Source organism: Anopheles merus, unplaced genomic scaffold, assembly GCF_017562075.2.
Source record: "Anopheles merus strain MAF unplaced genomic scaffold, AmerM5.1 LNR4000059, whole genome shotgun sequence".
NCBI classification, from domain to species: domain Eukaryota; kingdom Metazoa; phylum Arthropoda; class Insecta; order Diptera; family Culicidae; genus Anopheles; species Anopheles merus.
Window position 1 is genome coordinate 25548 of NW_024427639.1, and position 11953 is coordinate 37500.

The following is an 11953-nucleotide window of genomic DNA, read 5'->3' on the forward strand; positions in this document are numbered from 1 at the left end:
CACGAACGGGCACATACCTAGGGAAAGTACTCTACGTACTAGGACTTCTGTCCAAGAATGGTGTCCGCGACGGGAGGGCAATCGAGCAAGCAGGGTTTCCCTAGTAAAACCTTGTATGGTAAACATACCCAAGCGTGTCCGTATGCACGCAACGATAGTCACGAACGGGCACATACCTAGGGAAAGTACTCTACGTACTAGGACTTCTGTCCAAGAATGGTGTCCGCGACGGTCGGGGAAGCAGGTTGCTATCATGGCAAACAAGTTAAATAGCTACCTTAAGAGAACGAAAGTTCTGTGGATGGAACAAAACGTGTGCCTAGAATTCCTTCCTGGTTTCCCTAGTAAACCTTGTATGGTAAACATACCCAAGCGTGTCCGTATGCACGCAACGATAGTCACGAACGGGCACATACCTAGGGAAAGTACTCTACGTACTAGGACTTCTGTCCAAGAATGGTGTCCGCGACGGGAGGGCAATGGTCGAGCAAGCAGGTTTCCCTAGTAAACCTTGTATGGTAAACATACCCAAGCGTGTCCGTATGCACGCAACGATAGTCACGAACGGGCACATACCTAGGGAAAGTACTCTACGTACTAGGACTTCTGTCCAAGAATGGTGTCCGCGACGGGAGGGCAATGGTCGAGCAAGCAGGTTTCCCTAGTAAACCTTGTATGGTAAACATACCCAAGCGTGTCCGTATGCACGCAACGATAGTCACGAACGGGCACATACCTAGGGAAAGTACTCTACGTACTAGGACTTCTGTCCAAGAATGGTGTCCGCGACGGGAGGGCAATGGTCGAGCAAGCAGGTTTCCCTAGTAAACCTTGTATGGTAAACATACCCAAGCGTGTCCGTATGCACGCAACGATAGTCACGAACGGGCACATACCTAGGGAAAGTACTCTACGTACTAGGACTTCTGTCCAAGAATGGTGTCCGCGACGGGAGGGCAATGGTCGAGCAAGCAGGTTTCCCTAGTAAACCTTGTATGGTAAACATACCCAAGCGTGTCCGTATGCACGCAACGATAGTCACGAACGGGCACATACCTAGGGAAAGTACTCTACGTACTAGGACTTCTGTCCAAGAATGGTGTCCGCGACGGGAGGGCAATGGTCGAGCAAGCAGGTTTCCCTAGTAAACCTTGTATGGTAAACATACCCAAGCGTGTCCGTATGCACGCAACGATAGTCACGAACGGGCACATACCTAGGGAAAGTACTCTACGTACTAGGACTTCTGTCCAAGAATGGTGTCCGCGACGGGAGGGCAATGGTCGAGCAAGCAGGTTTCCCTAGTAAACCTTGTATGGTAAACATACCCAAGCGTGTCCGTATGCACGCAACGATAGTCACGAACGGGCACATACCTAGGGAAAGTACTCTACGTACTAGGACTTCTGTCCAAGAATGGTGTCCGCGACGGGAGGGCAATGGTCGAGCAAGCAGGTTTCCCTAGTAAACCTTGTATGGTAAACATACCCAAGCGTGTCCGTATGCACGCAACGATAGTCACGAACGGGCACATACCTAGGGAAAGTACTCTACGTACTAGGACTTCTGTCCAAGAATGGTGTCCGCGACGGGAGGGCAATGGTCGAGCAAGCAGGTTTCCCTAGTAAACCTTGTATGGTAAACATACCCAAGCGTGTCCGTATGCACGCAACGATAGTCACGAACGGGCACATACCTAGGGAAAGTACTCTACGTACTAGGACTTCTGTCCAAGAATGGTGTCCGCGACGGGAGGGCAATGGTCGAGCAAGCAGGTTTCCCTAGTAAACCTTGTATGGTAAACATACCCAAGCGTGTCCGTATGCACGCAACGATAGTCACGAACGGGCACATACCTAGGGAAAGTACTCTACGTACTAGGACTTCTGTCCAAGAATGGTGTCCGCGACGGGAGGGCAATGGTCGAGCAAGCAGGTTTCCCTAGTAAACCTTGTATGGTAAACATACCCAAGCGTGTCCGTATGCACGCAACGATAGTCACGAACGGGCACATACCTAGGGAAAGTACTCTACGTACTAGGACTTCTGTCCAAGAATGGTGTCCGCGACGGGAGGGCAATGGTCGAGCAAGCAGGTTTCCCTAGTAAACCTTGTATGGTAAACATACCCAAGCGTGTCCGTATGCACGCAACGATAGTCACGAACGGGCACATACCTAGGGAAAGTACTCTACGTACTAGGACTTCTGTCCAAGAATGGTGTCCGCGACGGGAGGGCAATGGTCGAGCAAGCAGGTTTCCCTAGTAAACCTTGTATGGTAAACATACCCAAGCGTGTCCGTATGCACGCAACGATAGTCACGAACGGGCACATACCTAGGGAAAGTACTCTACGTACTAGGACTTCTGTCCAAGAATGGTGTCCGCGACGGGAGGGCAATGGTCGAGCAAGCAGGTTTCCCTAGTAAACCTTGTATGGTAAACATACCCAAGCGTGTCCGTATGCACGCAACGATAGTCACGAACGGGCACATACCTAGGGAAAGTACTCTACGTACTAGGACTTCTGTCCAAGAATGGTGTCCGCGACGGGAGGGCAATGGTCGAGCAAGCAGGTTTCCCTAGTAAACCTTGTATGGTAAACATACCCAAGCGTGTCCGTATGCACGCAACGATAGTCACGAACGGGCACATACCTAGGGAAAGTACTCTACGTACTAGGACTTCTGTCCAAGAATGGTGTCCGCGACGGGAGGGCAATGGTCGAGCAAGCAGGTTTCCCTAGTAAACCTTGTATGGTAAACATACCCAAGCGTGTCCGTATGCACGCAACGATAGTCACGAACGGGCACATACCTAGGGAAAGTACTCTACGTACTAGGACTTCTGTCCAAGAATGGTGTCCGCGACGGGAGGGCAATGGTCGAGCAAGCAGGTTTCCCTAGTAAACCTTGTATGGTAAACATACCCAAGCGTGTCCGTATGCACGCAACGATAGTCACGAACGGGCACATACCTAGGGAAAGTACTCTACGTACTAGGACTTCTGTCCAAGAATGGTGTCCGCGACGGGAGGGCAATGGTCGAGCAAGCAGGTTTCCCTAGTAAACCTTGTATGGTAAACATACCCAAGCGTGTCCGTATGCACGCAACGATAGTCACGAACGGGCACATACCTAGGGAAAGTACTCTACGTACTAGGACTTCTGTCCAAGAATGGTGTCCGCGACGGGAGGGCAATGGTCGAGCAAGCAGGTTTCCCTAGTAAACCTTGTATGGTAAACATACCCAAGCGTGTCCGTATGCACGCAACGATAGTCACGAACGGGCACATACCTAGGGAAAGTACTCTACGTACTAGGACTTCTGTCCAAGAATGGTGTCCGCGACGGGAGGGCAATGGTCGAGCAAGCAGGTTTCCCTAGTAAACCTTGTATGGTAAACATACCCAAGCGTGTCCGTATGCACGCAACGATAGTCACGAACGGGCACATACCTAGGGAAAGTACTCTACGTACTAGGACTTCTGTCCAAGAATGGTGTCCGCGACGGGAGGGCAATGGTCGAGCAAGCAGGTTTCCCTAGTAAACCTTGTATGGTAAACATACCCAAGCGTGTCCGTATGCACGCAACGATAGTCACGAACGGGCACATACCTAGGGAAAGTACTCTACGTACTAGGACTTCTGTCCAAGAATGGTGTCCGCGACGGGAGGGCAATGGTCGAGCAAGCAGGTTTCCCTAGTAAACCTTGTATGGTAAACATACCCAAGCGTGTCCGTATGCACGCAACGATAGTCACGAACGGGCACATACCTAGGGAAAGTACTCTACGTACTAGGACTTCTGTCCAAGAATGGTGTCCGCGACGGGAGGGCAATGGTCGAGCAAGCAGGTTTCCCTAGTAAACCTTGTATGGTAAACATACCCAAGCGTGTCCGTATGCACGCAACGATAGTCACGAACGGGCACATACCTAGGGAAAGTACTCTACGTACTAGGACTTCTGTCCAAGAATGGTGTCCGCGACGGGAGGGCAATGGTCGAGCAAGCAGGTTTCCCTAGTAAACCTTGTATGGTAAACATACCCAAGCGTGTCCGTATGCACGCAACGATAGTCACGAACGGGCACATACCTAGGGAAAGTACTCTACGTACTAGGACTTCTGTCCAAGAATGGTGTCCGCGACGGGAGGGCAATGGTCGAGCAAGCAGGTTTCCCTAGTAAACCTTGTATGGTAAACATACCCAAGCGTGTCCGTATGCACGCAACGATAGTCACGAACGGGCACATACCTAGGGAAAGTACTCTACGTACTAGGACTTCTGTCCAAGAATGGTGTCCGCGACGGGAGGGCAATGGTCGAGCAAGCAGGTTTCCCTAGTAAACCTTGTATGGTAAACATACCCAAGCGTGTCCGTATGCACGCAACGATAGTCACGAACGGGCACATACCTAGGGAAAGTACTCTACGTACTAGGACTTCTGTCCAAGAATGGTGTCCGCGACGGGAGGGCAATGGTCGAGCAAGCAGGTTTCCCTAGTAAACCTTGTATGGTAAACATACCCAAGCGTGTCCGTATGCACGCAACGATAGTCACGAACGGGCACATACCTAGGGAAAGTACTCTACGTACTAGGACTTCTGTCCAAGAATGGTGTCCGCGACGGGAGGGCAATGGTCGAGCAAGCAGGTTTCCCTAGTAAACCTTGTATGGTAAACATACCCAAGCGTGTCCGTATGCACGCAACGATAGTCACGAACGGGCACATACCTAGGGAAAGTACTCTACGTACTAGGACTTCTGTCCAAGAATGGTGTCCGCGACGGGAGGGCAATGGTCGAGCAAGCAGGTTTCCCTAGTAAACCTTGTATGGTAAACATACCCAAGCGTGTCCGTATGCACGCAACGATAGTCACGAACGGGCACATACCTAGGGAAAGTACTCTACGTACTAGGACTTCTGTCCAAGAATGGTGTCCGCGACGGGAGGGCAATGGTCGAGCAAGCAGGTTTCCCTAGTAAACCTTGTATGGTAAACATACCCAAGCGTGTCCGTATGCACGCAACGATAGTCACGAACGGGCACATACCTAGGAAAGTACTCTACGTACTAGGACTTCTGTCCAAGAATGGTGTCCGCGACGGGAGGGCAATGGTCGAGCAAGCAGGTTTCCCTAGTAAACCTTGTATGGTAAACATACCCAAGCGTGTCCGTATGCACGCAACGATAGTCACGAACGGGCACATACCTAGGGAAAGTACTCTACGTACTAGGACTTCTGTCCAAGAATGGTGTCCGCGACGGGAGGGCAATGGTCGAGCAAGCAGGTTTCCCTAGTAAACCTTGTATGGTAAACATACCCAAGCGTGTCCGTATGCACGCAACGATAGTCACGAACGGGCACATACCTAGGGAAAGTACTCTACGTACTAGGACTTCTGTCCAAGATGGTGTCCGCGACGGGAGGGCAATGGTCGAGCAAGCAGGTTTCCCTAGTAAACCTTGTATGGTAAACATACCCAAGCGTGTCCGTATGCACGCAACGATAGTCACGAACGGGCACATACCTAGGGAAAGTACTCTACGTACTAGGACTTCTGTCCAAGAATGGTGTCCGCGACGGGAGGGCAATGGTCGAGCAAGCAGGTTTCCCTAGTAAACCTTGTATGGTAAACATACCCAAGCGTGTCCGTATGCACGCAACGATAGTCACGAACGGGCACATACCTAGGGAAAGTACTCTACGTACTAGGACTTCTGTCCAAGAATGGTGTCCGCGACGGGAGGGCAATGGTCGAGCAAGCAGGTTTCCCTAGTAAACCTTGTATGGTAAACATACCCAAGCGTGTCCGTATGCACGCAACGATAGTCACGAACGGGCACATACCTAGGGAAAGTACTCTACGTACTAGGACTTCTGTCCAAGAATGGTGTCCGCGACGGGAGGGCAATGGTCGAGCAAGCAGGTTTCCCTAGTAAACCTTGTATGGTAAACATACCCAAGCGTGTCCGTATGCACGCAACGATAGTCACGAACGGGCACATACCTAGGGAAAGTACTCTACGTACTAGGACTTCTGTCCAAGAATGGTGTCCGCGACGGGAGGGCAATGGTCGAGCAAGCAGGTTTCCCTAGTAAACCTTGTATGGTAAACATACCCAAGCGTGTCCGTATGCACGCAACGATAGTCACGAACGGGCACATACCTAGGGAAAGTACTCTACGTACTAGGACTTCTGTCCAAGAATGGTGTCCGCGACGGGAGGGCAATGTCGAGCAAGCAGGTTTCCCTAGTAAACCTTGTAGGTAAACATACCCAAGCGTGTCCGTATGCACGCAACGATAGTCACGAACGGGCACATACCTAGGGAAAGTACTCTACGTACTAGGACTTCTGTCCAAGAATGTGTCCGCGACGGAGGGCAAAGGTCGAGCAAGCAGGTTTCCCTAGTAAACTTGTATGGTAAACATCGTTACCCAAGGCCGAATGGCACGCAACGTAGTCACGAACGGGCACATACCTAGGGAAAGTACTCTTTACTAGGTTTCTGTCCAAGAATGGTGTCCGCGACGTCGGGGAATTGTTTGCTCAATACCAAATCCTAGGCATACATGTAGTGTATACAACATTAACACGTACGTTTGGTACGCACTGTAAATTGTACCAACATGGACATTTTTGAACAGACGGACAAAAACCAAAGGTGGAGAAGACAGTTTCGGCACGATGTGCACAGAATTTCGTCGTGTGGGCGAATGGAAAAACCAAAAACGCGAGTACGCTCGGGCTGCGCCTCGGTGTTGTACTTTCCCTGATCGGTCACAAAAGGTGCAGGCAAAAGGTGACCATTGAGAAAGCATTTTCGGGCTACGCACTTGTTGCACTTTTGACACAAAAACTAGGACGTACATGTAGATTGTACCAACATGGACATCCATGAACGCGTACGCTCGGGCTGCGCCTCCGTGTGTACTTTCCCTGATCGGTACACAATTTTGGTGCATGTGTACCAACATGGACATCCATGAACGCGTACGCTCGGGCTGCGCCCTCCGTGTTGTACTTTCCCTGATCGGTACACAATTTTGGTGCATGTGTACCAACATGGACATCCATGAACGCGTACGCTCGGGCTGCGCCCTCCGTGTTGTACTTTCCCTGATCGGTACACAATTTTGGTGCACGGCTATCCTGACCGGCAACTTGTACCAACATGGACATCCATGAACGCGTACGTAGTGTACTTTCCCTGATCGGTACACAATTTTGGTGCATGTGTACCAACATGGACATCCATGAACGCGTACGCTCGGGCTGCGCCCTCCGTGTTGTACTTTCCCTGATCGGTACACAATTTTGGTGCATGTGTACCAACATGGAAATCCATGAACGCGTACGCTCGGGCTGCGCCCTCCGTGTTGTACTTTCCCTGATCGGTACACAATTTGGTGCACGGCTATCAAACGGCAACTTGTACCAACATGGACATCCATGAACGCGTACGTAGTGTACTTTCCCTGATCGGTACACAATTTGGTGCACGGCTTAGGAATGGGCTTAAAATGTTTATCACTCAATCCATTTAATCTTGTTATAGTCGATACTTACCGTGCCGACCAAGTAGGACACGATACAAGCAAGTTGTTTGAGTAATAATATATCCGCCATACATTTCGCGTACAAAATTGCTCGGTCAGACCTACGGCGGGCCATAACTCGAATACTAAACGTCGCAGACATGGGTCGTAGAACAATTTTAAGCTCGTCTAATCATTCTCTATCCGATTCTGGATAGTGGTTTTTTGACCACTTTTCATCATTTTGTGACACCCCGAACCTAGGGACAGCTCCCTAGCTTTTTGCAAAAAAGTGCACCGAACGGGCCGGAGAGCTCGAGTAGTCAAAAAAATTTTTTCGCTAAAAACCCTCAAAACGTGTCAGAAACACACCCTAGATGATGAAAAGTGCAACCAGAAAGTCAACCGACAACATGCCCGGGGGTACCAATTTGCTCTACGCGTCCCTAGGTAGGGTACTTTTTCATACAAACATCAATGTGCACGGTGCACAAAGTGCGCGGAACAAAAATTGCTCGGTCAGACCTACGGCGGGCCATAACTCGAATACTAAACGTCGCAGACATGGGTCGTAGAACAATTTTAAGCTCGTCTAATCATTCTCTATCCGATTCTGGATAGTGGTTTTTTGACCACTTTTCATCATTTTGTGACACCCCGAACCTAGGGACAGCTCCCTAGCTTTTTGCAAAAAAGTGCACCGAACGGGCCGGAGAGCTCGAGTAGTCAAAAAATTTTTTTCGCTAAAAACCCTCAAAACGTGTCAGAAACACACCCTAGATGATGAAAGTGCAACCAGAAAGTCAACCGACAACATGCCCGGGGGTACCAATTTGCTCTACGCGTCCCTAGGTAGGGTACTTTTTCATACAAACATCAATGTGCACGGTGCACAAAGTGCGCGGAACAAAAATTGCTCGGTCAGACCTACGGCGGGCCATAACTCGAATACTAAACGTCGCAGACATGGGTCGTAGAACAATTTTAAGCTCGTCTAATCATTCTCTATCCGATTCTGGATAGTGGTTTTTTGACCACTTTTCATCATTTGTGACACCCCGAACCTAGGGACAGCTCCCTAGCTTTTTGCAAAAAAGTGCACCGAACGGGCCGGAGAGCTCGAGTAGTCAAAAAAATTTTTTTCGCTAAAAACCCTCAAAACGTGTCAGAAACACACCCTAGATGATGAAAAGTGCAACCAGAAAGTCAACCGACAACATGCCCGGGGTACCAATTTGCTCTACGCGTCCCTAGGTAGGGTACTTTTTCATACAAACATCAATGTGCACGGTGCACAAAGTGCGCGGAACAAAAATTGCTCGGTCAGACCTACGGCGGGCCATAACTCGAATACTAAACGTCGCAGACATGGGTCGTAGAACAATTTTAAGCTCGTCTAATCATTCTCTATCCGATTCTGGATAGTGGTTTTTTGACCACTTTTCATCATTTTGTGACACCCCGAACCTAGGGACAGCTCCCTAGCTTTTTGCAAAAAAGTGCACCGAACGGGCCGGAGAGCTCGAGTAGTCAAAAAAATTTTTTTCGCTAAAAACCCTCAAAACGTGTCAGAAACACACCCTAGATGATGAAAAGTGCAACCAGAAAGTCAACCGACAACATGCCCGGGGGTACCAATTTGCTCTACGCGTCCCTAGGTAGGGTACTTTTTCATACAAACATCAATGTGCACGGTGCACAAAGTGCGCGGAACAAAAATTGCTCGGTCAGACCTACGGCGGGCCATAACTCGAATACTAAACGTCGCAGACATGGGTCGTAGAACAATTTTAAGCTCGTCTAATCATTCTCTATCCGATTCTGGATAGTGGTTTTTTGACCACTTTTCATCATTTTGTGACACCCCGAACCTAGGGACAGCTCCCTAGCTTTTTGCAAAAAAGTGCACCGAACGGGCCGGAGAGCTCGAGTAGTCAAAAAAATTTTTTCGCTAAAAACCCTCAAAACGTGTCAGAAACACACCCTAGATGATGAAAAGTGCAACCAGAAAGTCAACCGACAACATGCCCGGGGGTACCAATTTGCTCTACGCGTCCCTAGGTAGGGTACTTTTTCATACAAACATCAAAGTGCGCTTAGCAAAAGTTCTCCGTCAGACCTACGGCGGGCCATAACTCGAAAACTAAACGTCGCAGACATGGGTCGTAGAACAATTTTAAGTTCGTCTAATGATTCTACATCCGATTCTGGATAGTGGTTTTTTGACCACTTTTCAAAATTTTGTGACACCCCAAACCTAGGGGCAGCTCCCTAGCTTTTGTCAAAAATGGTCACCGAACGGGCCGGAGAGCTCGAGTAGTCAAAAAATTTTTTTTCGCCAAAATCACTGAAAACGTGTAGAAAACGCATTTTAGATGATGAAAAGTGAAACCAGAACGTCAAACAACAACTTTTTTGGGGGTACCCTTTTTACTCTACGGGCCCCTAGGTAAGGCGCGCCATTAGCGCTTTCCTCTCGAGTTCCCAACTTTTGCCCTCCTGGGAACATGATCATTTGTTCATTGCCTACTATAGGGAGGGTACCTTGCTCCGAGGTCAAAAATGAAAATTTCACCAAATCGTAGTTTTTACCTCTATTTTGTCGTAGGAGCATGGTTTGAGGTGTCGGTGGGTCATTTCGGCCCCCATTTGGGTCATACGTCCCCTCCCCGATTTAGTTCGTCGTATGACCATAGTCCGAACTTATGAAGCAAAAGTGGTGTCTGGTGGTGTCTGCCGATGATCTTAACCTATGATTTCGAGTTGATATGCGTATATTAGAGTAAAATTAGGCCTTGTAGTACACGGCTTATGCCCCGGACTAGGTGTCCCGGGGACAAAATCTCGAAAATTACAGACACCCCAGCATCGCTTAAGGTGGTCAGTAGCAAATATATTTTTGGGTCTTCGGACCCATGAAGAGACAGTAGCTGGCTAGTTTGCTGTACTCTTACGCTGAGAACTGGCAGCGTAGAGGGTCTACGGACCCTGAAAGGACCTACCCAACCTTTCAAAAAGCTCCCTGGAGCGGTACATCACGGGTCTACGGACCCTAAGACTTCGTCGTGATGGTTTCAAGCATAAAAGTCGTAACAGTTTAAGAGGTTTTCGTAAGCGTATATTAAATGCATGCTTGAAACTAAGCTTCGTTGTCTTTAAACACTGCAAGACCAATCGAACTTTTTAGGGAAACTCGAAGGATTCACGCTAAGCTCGATGAGCTATTAAGGGTAGTGGTGCATGGTTTGTCGGCGTTCCTTGGATCTAATCCATTGAACAAATGTGTCTGGGGTCATGGTGCAGGTAAAATAGCGTGATGAAACCGGGTTTCCCTTACCAAATGTGGCATAACTTTCCCTGAGAGCGAAGCTCAGACCCACGTAGGGGAGAGCAAAGTGGAACTTAAATGTTCTATGCAGCAAATGTTCGCCATGCGGATAAACAAGTTGGAATAGCTCAATGTAGTGTAATGCAAACACGAATCGCAATTAACGATAAGGGGACCCAGAAGCAATTCTGCGGAACCCTCGGGGGAGGTGTGAGTTGATATAATTAGAGGTGATAGTCCAAGTTGTTCGAGCTCCGGCTCGGCAGCCGATACGAGGTTCCTGTTGAGCTTGTACATCGCGCAGAGGCGCCGTTCGGTTCTAGCAATGATTCCCGCCACCATGTTTCATGCGTGCAGAGGTCCGTTAGAGCTCGAGCAATGTGTCCCGCCGTGATTACGAAAAAGTTTAACAGTTGACTAAGTTGGGGGTGTGTTCAAGTAATCGCGCAGAGATGCCGATCGGTTTCTAGCAATGTTTCCCGTCACAAGGTGGTATTGGCACCTGTGCAGAGTGACCGTTAGCAATGTCTCCCGTATCACGGTGGTGTTCTACCACTAGTGCAGAGTGACCGCTAGCAATGTCTCCCGTCACAAGGTGGTAGCCCAGTAGTGCAGAGAAGCCGCTAGCAAGTCTCCCGTCACAGAGTAAGCAGGTCCGCGAAGTGCAGAGTAGCCGTTAGCAATGTCTCCCGTATCACGGTGGTATCATTCCACTAGTGCAGAGTGACCGCTAGCAATGCTTCCCGACACACGGCGGTAGCTTACGCAGTGCAGAGAGACTCAGGAGCAAAGTCTTCCGACACACGGTGGTAACTCGACGAGGTGCAGAGTAACCGTTAGCAATGTCTCCCGTATCACGGTGGAGTTCTTCCACTAGTGCAGAGTGACCGCTAGCAATGTTTCCCGACACATCGAAGGAGTAGATCCACGAAGTGCAGAAAGATCGCTGAACCAATCAATGCATCCCGTCGTGGAGAGCTTACACGCCCGTAGGACAAAACAGTGGGGTGTATCCAAGTGAAACATTAGTATACATGAGAGTGCAGAGTACCGATTGGACTATAGTGGTCAAAACGCAG